At 48.9% G+C, this 12,722-nt stretch overlaps 1 protein-coding gene across 1 annotated transcript in view; it reads right to left on the bottom strand.

The window, feature by feature from the left end:
* Window positions 1–9,453: 9,453 nt before the first annotated feature.
* Window positions 9,454–12,722, bottom strand: part of FAM222B (family with sequence similarity 222 member B) — a 31,193-nt gene continuing 27,924 nt past the window's right edge. The window contains exon 4 of the mRNA XM_083479958.1: window positions 9,454–10,156. The gene's annotated coding sequence lies outside the window, so the exon portion shown is untranslated. The remainder of the gene's footprint in view (window positions 10,157–12,722) is intronic.

The raw sequence follows: 12,722 nt of genomic DNA, 5'->3' as shown, positions 1-12,722 counted from the left end.
TGGGCCTCCTCTCCCCAGAGTGGGGGCCCACAAAGGCCGTCGCTCAGAGCAGCTACTGCGCATCATGCAGAAGGTGCCAGGTTCAATCTCTTGTTAAAAGGGATCTGGTACCGGGTCCCTCTCCACTTGAGACCCTGAAGATCTGTTGCGGAGTAGCTGGAATCCTGGGCACCTTGGCTTACCCCTCTCTGAGCTACAGTTCCCCACACCTGTAAACTACAGTTCCCAACATTCTTGGAGTTGGGTGAATGGGGAATGCACAGTGTGCAGAGAGGTGCCTGGGTGCTGTCATACAGGGTTAGAAATTTATTGCAGAGAGCAAGGAAGGAAAGAAAAGTTTCACTTTGCCAGCAGGTAGCCTTTGGCCATCTATGACGGATCACTTGTGTGCCCCAGCCTTTGCCCTCTCCTTGTGTGCGTAATCTCCTGTTTATAGGCAGGAACACGGTCCTTTCTTTGGACTCTGGCCTGGCCTGTGGGTTCTGCCCTCCCAGGGTGTATCCAGCCACCGCCTTCAGGTTCCTCTTCCGCATTTGCCAGATGCTTCAGCTCTGAGTCACCTGCGTCACCTGCCAGGCAGACCTGGGTAGAACAGTTTTTGATTTTTGTGTAGTGCAAAGGTGGTATTCCTGCGGTCGGCGTACTTATTCCTTTGCATTCCAGTTTCTTGCCATCTTTATCCTTCGCCTCACGAAAGGTTAACATTTTTTTTAAAAATATGAGCTCTGGAGGCAGGTTTCACGTTCTGTTGAAATGGATCAGGTCTCAGGTGCTAAAGAAGACCCTTCTCTGCCCAAGACCCTGGGGAGCAGCTGCCGGTCAGAGCAGGCAATACTGGGCCAGAAGGACCAAAGGTCTGGATAAACCAGCATCCTAGATTCCTAAAATCAGGTGATCTGTAAAACCAATGCAGGAAGGTTGTTTCAGACAAGCTTTGAAATCCTGCCTTGCAATGGGTGAGACTAGATGAGCCTTGGGTGTCCCTTTCTAGTTTACCGTTCTATTATTCTATTTTCCGGAGCCAACAGATTGTGTCTGGGGGGAATTCAAATCTCTCCAAGAAAATCCTAGGCCACTGCTGATACAAAGTTTACTGAATGAGGAAACGGAACGAAGCAGCCCCACCCAGACGCTTAGTGGTGAATCTTCTTTTCCTTGCAGAATTATAATACGGCACAGGTTGCATCTTGTCGCAGGATGCATCCGGAACAGTCCATTCAAAGGACGTGCAATCTCCTGTCTGCCTCCTGGCACAATCGTAAATCCTCAAGGGTGCAAAATCAACTAGCGGTCAGCTGGTTTCTGGGCCTGATCCAAGATGCTCACATTAGTGTTTAAAGCCCTAAACGACTCAGGCCCCCAATGCCTCCTTGCCTACAGACCCTCTCAGGGGTTAAGATCTCCCTTGATAGTTCTCTTGCCCTCTGTGACAGACACTAAATGATTACAGCTATTTTGAATTTAAATCCCAGCCTTCTTCCCAAGTGGGGATTCAAACCCTGGTCTCAGCCCAGGACTGTAGACCACACTCAATGCTCGGTGGCTCCAGCGGTCTGACTCTGCCTGAAGCATCTTCCTGCGTCTCTATAATTTGTCGCGTGGTGTTTATAGGAACGGTCAGAGCGGGACCCACCTTCTTGGCCAAGAAGGCATTCAAAGGCCCGCTGTTGCCGATGTGCAGAGTGGTCCTGTCGCAACCCAGAGTGCTGTTCTCTCTCCCTGACCCAGCCAGTGGGCTTAAAGAGGCAGATGGGGATCCTGTTCTGGAAAAGAAGGGTGTCTCTGCTTCCTGCCATCCCTACTCTTAGGAACTGGGGCAAAAGGCTCTGCCTTAATCGGTGACCCACATACAGCCCCAGACAACAGGGGCTTAGGCAAGGAGATGGCTGGTAGGTCAATCCTGCCCGGAGGCTCAGGACCCCTCCCCCCCCGCCCCCCAGTATGGGGAGAAAGGGGGGAATGGTTCTTTGGAGCCTCTGACAAGCATTCAAATGGGGGCAGGGAGGCGGGGGATAAAATCTCCGTTCTTTCCCCCTCTTTCTGTAGTGCAAAAGTGATAATTTCCCCCCAGTGATGCAGCTTCTGTAGAAGTAGTCGATACAGCTCTCCCCCCTGTAATTGTCAAGAAATTGGTGCATTAATGTACAGAGAATGCGGTTGCTTTCAATTCCACTCTGCACCCACCCCCAATTATATCACGCAAAAGTCATTTGCAAATTGTCTGTGCCAGCAAACTCCCCCTTTATTTTTTTTTACTTTAAGGGAAAAAATCCAGATTCACAACCATCGGCTTGGAAGAGTGTCGGAAGGGGTCAGAAAATGATTTCCTCCTTTCTCCACCCCGAAATTCTCCAGCGTCACCAGCTGGAATTCAGTGTAGTCCCCCCTCCTCCTTCATTCCCCCAAATTCACAGCCAGCAGCAGCTGTGCAGGGTTTGAAATCCCAGCAGCTAATTAGCCGGATCTGTAATTAAGGTGCACTTTGCTGAGAGCTGGGTGCTAATTCACAGCAGATGGAGGTGAGGACGGGAAGGAAATGACTGCCTGGTGTGAGGAAGGAGGGAGAATTGGATGAGGCCTGTCTCACCAGCGTAAGTCGTAACAATTCCAGCATTTTCCGGGGAGGGGGGTGGGATGGAGAAGGGCAAAGATTTGGCATTAGGGATGCCAACCTCGGCTTGGGAAGCAAATAGCCACCCAAAGCCCTTGCCCAAAGCCCAAGGAGGCCAGCAAGGCGCAAGGGTTTCGTAGAAGAGGGCAAACTTCCCTTACCAAGAGCCCCTCTCTTGCTTTGCCTCTGCCCCCCCCTCCTGTTTTGCAGAGACACCCTCTTCCCCCAAATCTGTCTGAGCACCCTGGTCCCAAGTCTGCCCTGCTAATCTCCCAATTGCATTAGAGGGGTCCTGCCTTTAGGCTGATTACCAGTAACCTGTTCTGTCTGTATCACAATAGATCTGAGCTGATCCTTCCCCACCCAGATCCAGATTACGTCCAAAGGGCTGGTCCTTTTCAAAATCCTTTTATGGCCTGAATACTTGAGGGATGGAAGCCTCTCGGTGGTCTCATCATCTAACAGGGTGGGTTGAGCAGCAAGTTCGCCTCCCTCCTCCCCAATTTTATCCCCGCAACAGCCCTGCAAGGTAGGTTAGGCTGAGAGAGGTAGTGACTGGCCCAAGGTCACCCAGCACGGTGTGGATTTATTTGAACCCTGGTCTCCCAGGTCCTAGTCCAGCACTCCGGCCACTGTCCCAGAAGGCTTAATTTTAAAAGCCACCCCCATCAGTCTACAACTTCTTCTTTTTTTTATATAAGATTTTTATTAAGATTTTTACATTACAAAAAAGGGATAAAACAAACAGAAAAATAAAAAATAAAAAATACAGCCATTATTTTTCGTTTACTTGTTTCTTGGACCCCCTCATACCTCTCTTTTTTGTATTCCAATTCAGTTTATTAGCTCAGCAATTTGTTTCCCTCTTTATCCTACCCAAATCTTTATTCTTAAATTTTTATGATCTTGAAATTTAACTTCTATAAATCCATTTTTTCATATTCTTTTAACCCATTACAGCTAGAAACCTCTTAATTTTAATCCAACATTATTCTAAAGTTCTTTAATTTTACAATGTCTCTGTAAATAATCTTTAAATTTCTTCCAATCTTCTTCCACTGACTCTTCCCCCTGATCTCGGATCCTGCCGGTCATTTCCGCCAATTCCATATAGTCCATCACCTTCATCTGCCATTCTTCCAGAGTGGGTAGATCTTGTGTCTTCCAATATTTTGCGATAAGTATTCTTGCTGCTGTTGTGGCATACATAAAGAAAGTTCTGTCTACAACTTCTAAAGTACTTTGCAGAGTGGTTCATCCTGCTGTTTCTCAGCTCTCTGAATTTCATAATAATAATAATAATAATAATAATAATAATATTTTTAAAATTACATTTGTAACGAAAAGAGCATCAAACATCACATATCCAAAACAGGAGCTGTAAAAAGGCCAAGACTGGAATTTCTGTTGCAGTAACATATGCAGTAACTGAGCTGGTGTGAAGCCAACAGAACATGCCAAGCCATAGAAGAATGTGGCAAATTAATCAAACTGCAGGGGAAAAATAATAATAAATCACGATGCTATAAAAAATGAACCAAAGCCAAAAACCGAGTGCAAAATCTTGACTAGTGCTTTGACTTGGATTGATAGACTAGCAATAGATAAACCTTAATTCAGAATATGAATATGACTTTAAAATTGTTGTTTTAATTGAATGCTCTCTTGCTAAGGCAGCTGGTGGTGTTTCTCCTCTGAGCAGAGAGACTTAGCTGTGCCACGCAGAGGCTGCTGCCTGGGGTGATGTGCCCCTTGGTGCCCTAAAGCCCGATTAGCATCATCCAATCACGAGGCTATTTTTAAAGCTGCTAACTAGGCAACATGGGCCAGGCCGTGGGGGGCATCCTTGGGGCACAGCCTGGGGCTCTTGCTGCTGCAGTCCAGCTTCCAGGGGGGAGTTAAAGCCCTTGCCGAAAGCGGCCCAAGGTTGTTGCTAGCCTGGCAAGTCCTTTATCAGTTGTTACCCCGTTTCTATCCCAGCTTTCCTCCAGGCTCAAGGTGGCACCCACAATTCTCTCTCCATTTCACCTAAGAACGCAAGCTCAGCCTCTCTGCATCAGGCCACTGCCCCGTCTAGTCCAGCATCCTGTTGTCACAGTGGCCGTACATTCCTAGGAATCGAGGTAGACTGCCTCTGGACCTGGAGTTTCCATAAAAACATAAGAAGAGCCTGGTTGCTGGATCAGGCCAAAGGGGGCCCATCTTGATTTGTCGGCTACTGTATTTTAAAATGAGGCTGCATTTTAAATTGCATTTTAACCTGTACAGTGGTACCTCGGGTTACATACGCTTCAGGTTACATATGCTTCAGGTTACAGACTCTGCTAACCCAGAAATAGTACTTCAGGTTAAGAACTTTGCTTCAGGATGAGAACAGAAATCGTGCTCTGGCGGCACGGCAGCAGCAGGAGGCCTCATTAGCTAAAGTGGTGCTTCAGGTTAAGAACAGTTTCAGGTTAAGAACGGACCTCCGGAACGAATTAAGTACTTAACCCGAGGTACCACTGTAGTTTAAATTGCCCCCCCTCTTTCCCCCTTATTATGATTTTACTTTGATTTTATTGGTGTTAGCCGCCCTGAGCCCGGCTCTGGCGGGGTATAAATAAAAATTATTATTATTATTATTAGTCCAGCATCCTGGCCAGAATCCTCTGCAAAGGCTGCAAGCAGGAGCTGAGCACAGGAGCAGGAAATCTCCCCTCTTGCAATTCCTAGCAACCGGTGCTCCCAGGTAGACTGCCTCTGGAACTGGAGGGAGAATGCGGTAGCCACTGATAGCCTCATCCTGCACAAATGTGTCTAACATCGTTCTAGGATCGTAGAGTTGGGAGGGAGACCTGAGGGTCATCTAGTCCAACCACCTAGAATCATAGAATCATAGAGTTGGAAGAGACCACAAGGGCCATGGAGTCCAACCCCCTGCCAAGCAGGAAACACCATCAGAGCACTCCTGACATATGGGTGTCAAGCCTCTGCTTAAAGACCTCCAAAGTAGGAGACTCCACCACACTCCTTGGCAGCAAATTCCACTGTCAAACAGCTCTTACTGTCAGGAAGTTCTTCCTAATGTTTAGGTGGAATCTTCTTTCTTGTAGTTTGGATCCATTGCTCCGTGTCCGCTTCTCTGGAGCAGCAGAAAACAACCTTTCTCCCTCCTCTATGTGACATCCTTTTATATATTGGAACATGGCTATCATATCACCCCTTAACCTCCTTTTTTTCCAGGCTAAACATGCCCAGCTCCCTTAGCCGTTCCTCATAAGGCATCGTTTCCAGGCCTTGGAATCTGAGCCAGGTCATACATGTCAGGTGGCCCCCCAACCTCTGCTTAAAAACCTCCCTGCTGGATCCAGCCAATGGCCCAGGCGAAGCCCACAAGCAGGATCTCCTCCTTTGGGCTTCCAGCAACTGGGATTCAGAAATCTGCCCTTTTCCCCTTATGGGGTATCCAAGAGCCCATATAGAGTCCTTTCGTAGGTTCCCTATTGGTAGGAGAAAATAACAGAGGCCAACCAGAGAATATTGAGAAGCAAAGCAGCTAGTAAGTCTGAACTTTATTGATCTGTTGCAACAGGGTGCTCCCCTCACCCGCAGGAGAAGGAGGAGGACCCAGAACCTAGGTGTGCCCGCCCTTATATAGACATTTTAAATTGCCCGCCCTGAAGCTCAAGACCACCCCTCCATACATCATGCATACATCACAGAAAGGCGTGTACCTCAAGACCACCCCCCAGACACATCACAGAAAGGGTGGTCTACAACAGAAATCTTGAGTGTGTTGTTTATCTGAAGGAGCGTCTCCACCCCCATTGTTCTACCCGGACACTGAGGTCCAGCACCGAGGGCCTTCTGGCGGTTCCCTCACTGCGAGAAGCCAAGTTACAGGGAACCAGGCAGAGGGCCTTCTCGGTGGTGGCGCCTTCCCTGTGGAACACCCTCCCACCAGATGTCAAAGAGAACAACAACTACCAGGCTTTTAGAAGACATCTGAAGGCAGCCCTCTTTAGGGAAGCTTTTCATGTTTGATGTATTATAGTATTTTAATATTCTTTTCGAAGCCGCCCAGAGTGGCCGGGGAAGCCCAGCCAGATGGGCGGGGTATAAATAATAAATTATTATTAATTATTATTATTATTATTATTATTATTATTATTATTATTATCTCCTGTCTGGCAGGTTACCTATTAATGGTCACTTGATTGGATACCCTGGGGAGCCTGGCCAGTCTTTTGTAATGATAAATACTTAGTTGCTGAGCCAGGTCACAGGCTCGCCCTATTCAAACACAGACAGACATGCCCTTAAGACAGGATTTGTGGAGGAAAAGACAATGGGGTGGGGAGGCTTTTCCATTTTCCTTTGACCTTGCAGAGAAATGTCTGAGGTCAATTTGGGAGCGACAAAATGGTTTCAGGACTTTCTGTGGGGTTTCAGACATGTGGTTTATATATCGATGTACGTGCTTGGTTGGCGCATTTATGAACATTTATTATATAGATATAAAACCTTAAATTTGTTATTTCAATGGCCATCACTGCCTCCTGTGGCAGGGAGTTCCAGAGTTCCTTTGCCCTGAACCCTCCACCATTCAGTTTCCATGAGAGAGGGAGAAAAGCTTTTCTCTGCCTGCTTTCTCCAGGCCTGTCCTGTGAGGAAGGCAAGGGAGGGAGAGAGAGAATGGCCTTCATGTCTGAATAGGGTTTTTTGGACCTTGGTCTCATGGCCCAGTTGGGCGCCCCTTCCTTTTCCCTGCATATGCCACTGACAAACCGAATCAAGATAAGACAGTAGCTTGTGTTTTTTCCTTTTAGGACAGGTGAGGTGGGGTGCAGAAGGTAGATTGGGCTCTCCTGGTAGCTCTCTGGAGGAATTTGAAGTGTTGTTGTTGCTAATGGAATTTATATACAGTACATGAATTTATAGACATGGATGCCTAACTTCCATTTTTCCAGCAATGGCACCACTGATTCCCCCCCCCCCCAATTACTTTGTTTACATGAAGACAGTTGGGGAGGTGTTAGTGTGTTGGGGGGTCAGTGTGGCAGAGTGGTTAGAGCATGGGTAGGCAAACTAAGGCCTGGGGCCCGGATCCGGCCCAATCGCCTTCTGAATCTGGCCCGCGGATGGTCCAGGGTGTTTTTACATGAGTAGAATGTGTGCTTTTATTTAAAATGCATCTCTGGGTTATTTGTGGGGCATAGGAATTCATTCATTCCCGCCCCCCCCCCCAATATAGTCTGGCTCCCTGCAAGGTCTGAGGGACAGTGGACCGGCCCCCTGCTGAAAAAGTTTGCTAACCCCTGGGTTAGCATTGGAGCTGGGAGACCAGGGTTCGATTCCCACTCAGCCATGAAACTCCCTGCGTGTGACTTTGAGTCACAACCGCTCTCTCTCATCCGCACCTACCTCATAGGGTTGTTGTGAGGATAAAATGGGGAGGAGAAGAACTATGTACTCCTCCTTGAGAAACTTGGGAGGAAAGGGGGGGTTACAAATGTCATAACTAACTAACAAAGAAGTGGTAGTACAGAAAGACGGAGGAGTCACTTCAGTTCTGGAGCTCAAAGCAACTTCCTGAACTTGATAGAAAACAGCCCAAAATCGTAACACTGGACACTTGACAGCCCTCACTCTGGAACAGAGCTATAATGGAGGAAATAATAATCTGAGATTTTGACAGGGTTGAGAACCCCCAGGCACTTTACATATGATTTGGCGTTCCTTTATGACATGGGGTGGAATCATCATGTTAAAGGAACCCTTATCCCAAACCTGGATCTTTATTTGATAAATCACGTGATATCCTTTACTTGGACTTTGTTATTTAAACTCCCGTGTGTGCAACTGGACTCATTCTGTGTGCCTGTTTCACATTTTCGCTTCCCACCCTTGAATTTTCAGCTATTCTTTACCACTTTACCAAACAACAACAACAACAGCTTCCTGGGCTCACAATTCTTTAATTGTAATTAACACGGGCTCTGGTTAGCAGACCTTTGGGATTCTGGTAAAAACAAAACAAAACCCCACAACCACCCTAAGGAGATCCTGCAAATCTAAAGTCTCCCTTCCTGGGGTTAGGAAACGCCAGACCCAGATAATGTTTGTGTGTGTTTGGAGGAGGGGAAGAGACAGTGCTGATGATCCCATTTGTCCTCACCCCAAGATTATAGGGTTGCAGAGCCGCAGGGGGTTGGAGGTTGCAGCCAAATGGAGCAAAGAATCTAATTTAAGCAATAATGAATGATGACAGCAACCCTCCGGCAGTGGGATGGCAAGGAGGGGTTCCTGGCAGCCACTACTAAATCATCTTTATATGCCTAGCACTGCCCCCCAATCCCCTGCCAAGCTTACCTTAAGCAACCTGCCCTGCTGGGCTCTACCTCCCTCCCAGATGTGCAGGAGGGGGAGCTGCCTCAACTGATCCCAAGCTTTGAATCCCACCCCCCAGTGCACACACGATACGATAATCTTCATTGTCATTGTCCCATAAGGTAAAGGGACACCTGACCGTTAGGTCAAGTCGTGGCCGACTCTGGGGTTGCGGTGCTCATCTCGCTTTATTGGCCGAGGGAGTCGGCGTACAGCTTCCGGGTCATGTGGCCAGCATGGCTAAACTGCTTCTGGCGATCCAGAGCAGCGCACGGAAACGCCGTTGACCTTCCCGACGGAGCGGTCCCTATTTATCTACTTGCACTTTGACGTGCTTTCGAACTGCTAGGTTGGCAGGAGCAGGGACCGAGCAACAGGAGCTCACCCCGTCACAGGGATTCGAACTGCCGACCTTCAGATCAGCAAGTCCTAGGCGCTGTGGTTTAACCCACAGCGCCACCTGCGTCCCATCCTTGTCCCATACAGAACAACAAAATAGAAAAACTCTGCATCAGACACTCAAAAACCAACAAGCCTGTTATCCCAGCCTGGTTAAGGCCCTAAAAACTGATACCCCATTTTTAAATACAATATACTCCCATAGGGACAGTATTTAAAACCAAAATCGCATTTGGATAGAAACTGTTTCTCAGGCAGCTAGTCCTGGCCCTTATAACCCTGGACCTTCTTCCAGAAGGCAGAAGCTGAAAGAGATCATTTCCGGGGTGCGCACTATCCTGCGCTATCTCTGCAGCTTTCTTATGACACCTGGGAGCGTAGATTTGATCCAAGGTGGGAAGAGCGCACCCAATTATTCTCTCCACCAATGTCCCCATAAGGACACAGGAAGAGCCCGTGCAGGATCAGGCCCATGGCCCATCTAACCTAGCATCCTCTTCTCACAGGGGCCATCCAGATGCCCCAAAGGGAAACCCACAAAGGGATCCGAGTGCAAGAGCAACTCTCTCCTCCTGTGGTTTCCAGCCTCTGGGATTCAGAAGCATCACTGCCTCTAATGGTGGAGGCAGACCACCCTGGCTAGTGGCCATCAATAGCCCTCTCCTTCTCCATGGATGACTTTTACAGCCATCCAAGTTGATCATCACTGCCTCCCACAGCAGGGAGTTCCATAGTTTAACTTTGTAATGAAGTCCTTTATTCACCGCTGTTTTTCTAGAAGAGGTGCCGGAAGTCGCCACAAACGCCTCCCTCGTTCTCTTAAGCACCCACCGGAGAGCTGCTGGAACTGAGTTCTGGCTGGGGAAAAAGCCCTGCCTTTATTTGATTCCACTCTGAATTTTCCAACATTCAGCGTCAAGTTCTAGTGTTACAACAGAGGGAGAAAACTCTTCTCTATCCCCTTTCCCAAGGCTATGTGTGATTTTGTGAACTTCTATTCTGTCTCCTCTCCTTCGCTTTTTCTCTGAACTAAAAAGCCCCAAACTCTGGGACCTTTCTTCCCAAGGGAGCTGTTTTCCCAATCTTTTCCAACTCTGCAATATCCTTTTGGAGGGGAGGTGGCCATACCCTCCAGGCTCTCCGTGCTGGCTGGGGGCTGCGAGTCTTGCTGCTCCTTTATTCCTTCGCTGAAACCAGAGCCAGCTAAGGTGGGAGTGGCTCTAGAGAAAGACAATCAAATCCCTGGCAGCTTTCTCTCCAGGTGTGAATTTGGGTGCCAATATTCTTCTCCAAAGAGGCCTTTGAAGTGCAGCCTGGTTTTTGCAGACCTGGAGGGGAGGGCAACTGTGGAGTCCCCTGCCCTGGTTACCAGAAGGCAAGAAGAGTCTGGCTGCTGGATCAGGCCCATCTTGCCCAGCATCCTGTTCTTACAGTGGCCAGCCAGGGAAACCCGCAAGCAGGCTGCCCCCTCCTGAGGTTTCCAGCTGCTGCTGCTGCTGCTCAAAAGTGTTGCAGACTGACCGCGGAGGCAGAGCCAAGCCACTAGGGCTAGTAGAAGCTGCTGGCCAGGAGATTATCTGTTTTTAGAGGCAGCAGGTGGCTAAGGAGACCAGTAAAATGGGCAGGAGTGGGGCAAGCTACAGTTGGGGTGGGTTATTGCTCAGTCCAGAAGATCTCAGGTTCAGCATCTTCCAAATACTATCACCTGCCCATGGGTGGAAGAGAAGCATCAGCTAATGGCCCAATATGCAATACAGCCAGAGTCTCACAATGCGAACCAAGACCTCAGCCAGAGCCTGTATAAAGCAGTTTTCTATGTCCCCCTCAATTCGGAGCAATGAGGACTAGGATTTGAAGTGGTGGAAGAGGGAGAATAGCTTTGGTTTCCCGGGAGAGGCTGCAAAAGGCTTTCCTCTAGATGAGCGGTTTCCAAAGTACTGACCCCTGTGGGGTATTGGAATTTTCCGGGAGGCACTAAGAGGCAAGGGGGTGTTGAAGGGATACATGACTATCAGACTTTGAAAAGCTGCTGTCCTGGGATAAAGTTCACCCATTTTGTTCAAATCATTAAACTAAATCGTTTTAACTGGGGTTTGAACAAATGTGCAATTAATTGCTGCTGTTTTGAGTTGTATTGTGTTATTGGGGCAAAGCACTGTTCTGAATGATGCTTTTTACAGGATAGGGGGAACTGGGAACCAAGGAGGCAGCCGCTCAAAAAATGTCTGGGAACCTAGGACTCTCGTCAACCAAGCAGGTTTTTAGGCTTGTGCCAAGCAAGTCTCCAAGCCAGCAGAGATGGGCAGAGTGGGACCACCAGGCCTCTAACCACCCACTGACCTCTACAGCTATAAGCAAAGAGCCTGGCCAGCTCAGCTCTTGACTAATCCAACTTGGAATCGTATTAGGTGGCAAGTGGATCCTTAACCATTTAAAAAACAGCCCGCATTAGCCCTTGAACCCCTTCCAGCAGCCCCCCTGGCTCACACTGCCATGTTCCTTCAGGGGCCTCCAAAAGCAGTTGTCTGTCTTGCGTAAACTCCTTGTCCCTGGCCATGTGCCTAACTGTAGAGCTGGAAAGGGAACCTAAAGGGCCATCTAGTCCAACCCCCTGGCGAGAGTTCTCGAAAGGGGCCTCTGCGCTCAAAAACTTGTACAAGCACAGGAGCCAGGCCCTTGGGGAAAGCGGAGCAGAGCTGGCAGCTTGCTTACTTCCCAGAAGGCCAAGAAGCTTGAGAGCCGAGTGCGAGGCTTGGCTTGCGGTTGAAAGGAGGCCACGTCACAAGGCATTTGGTAGGTGAGCAAGGAATGGAGCGGTGCTTGCTTCCCAAGGCTGGAGGCAGCCTCTGGAGAGTGCGGAAGCAGCGCAGTGCGAGGTGAGCCTGCCCTCTAGCGTACGAGCTTGAGAGCTGCAGTGAGCAACAGCCATGCGCTTGAGCACGGTGGCCCACATCCCGCTGTGTGCAAAGCTCACACTCTGATACAGAGGCCACGGAAGCCAAGGATTCCTGCAGTAAGAACCAGGAAACCTGCAGCTCCTGGGCGGCAGCTGAGAGGCAGTGTGGTGTGGTGGTTAGACTGTTTGACTAGGGCCAGGGTTCAAATCCCCCCTCCGGCGTGAGGCGCACTGGTCACGGCCTCTCAGCCTAACCTGCCTCACAGGGCTGTTGTGGGGATTAGAGTAAGGGGAGCAGCAAGCATGCCTCCTTGGAGGACAAAGCCAGGATAGAAATGCAATTGAATGATTGATGCCATGGGTAGGGGAAGATTTTGGATGGAAAGAAAGTCAAAAGGCTCCCCTCATCATTGACCCCTGCCAATTTGCTCCTACCAACACAAC

Source organism: Podarcis liolepis, assembly GCF_965112155.1.
Source record: "Podarcis liolepis genome assembly, chromosome: 16".
Classification (NCBI taxonomy): domain Eukaryota; kingdom Metazoa; phylum Chordata; class Lepidosauria; order Squamata; family Lacertidae; genus Podarcis; species Podarcis liolepis.
This window is presented reverse-complemented; position numbering and strand designations above follow the sequence as displayed.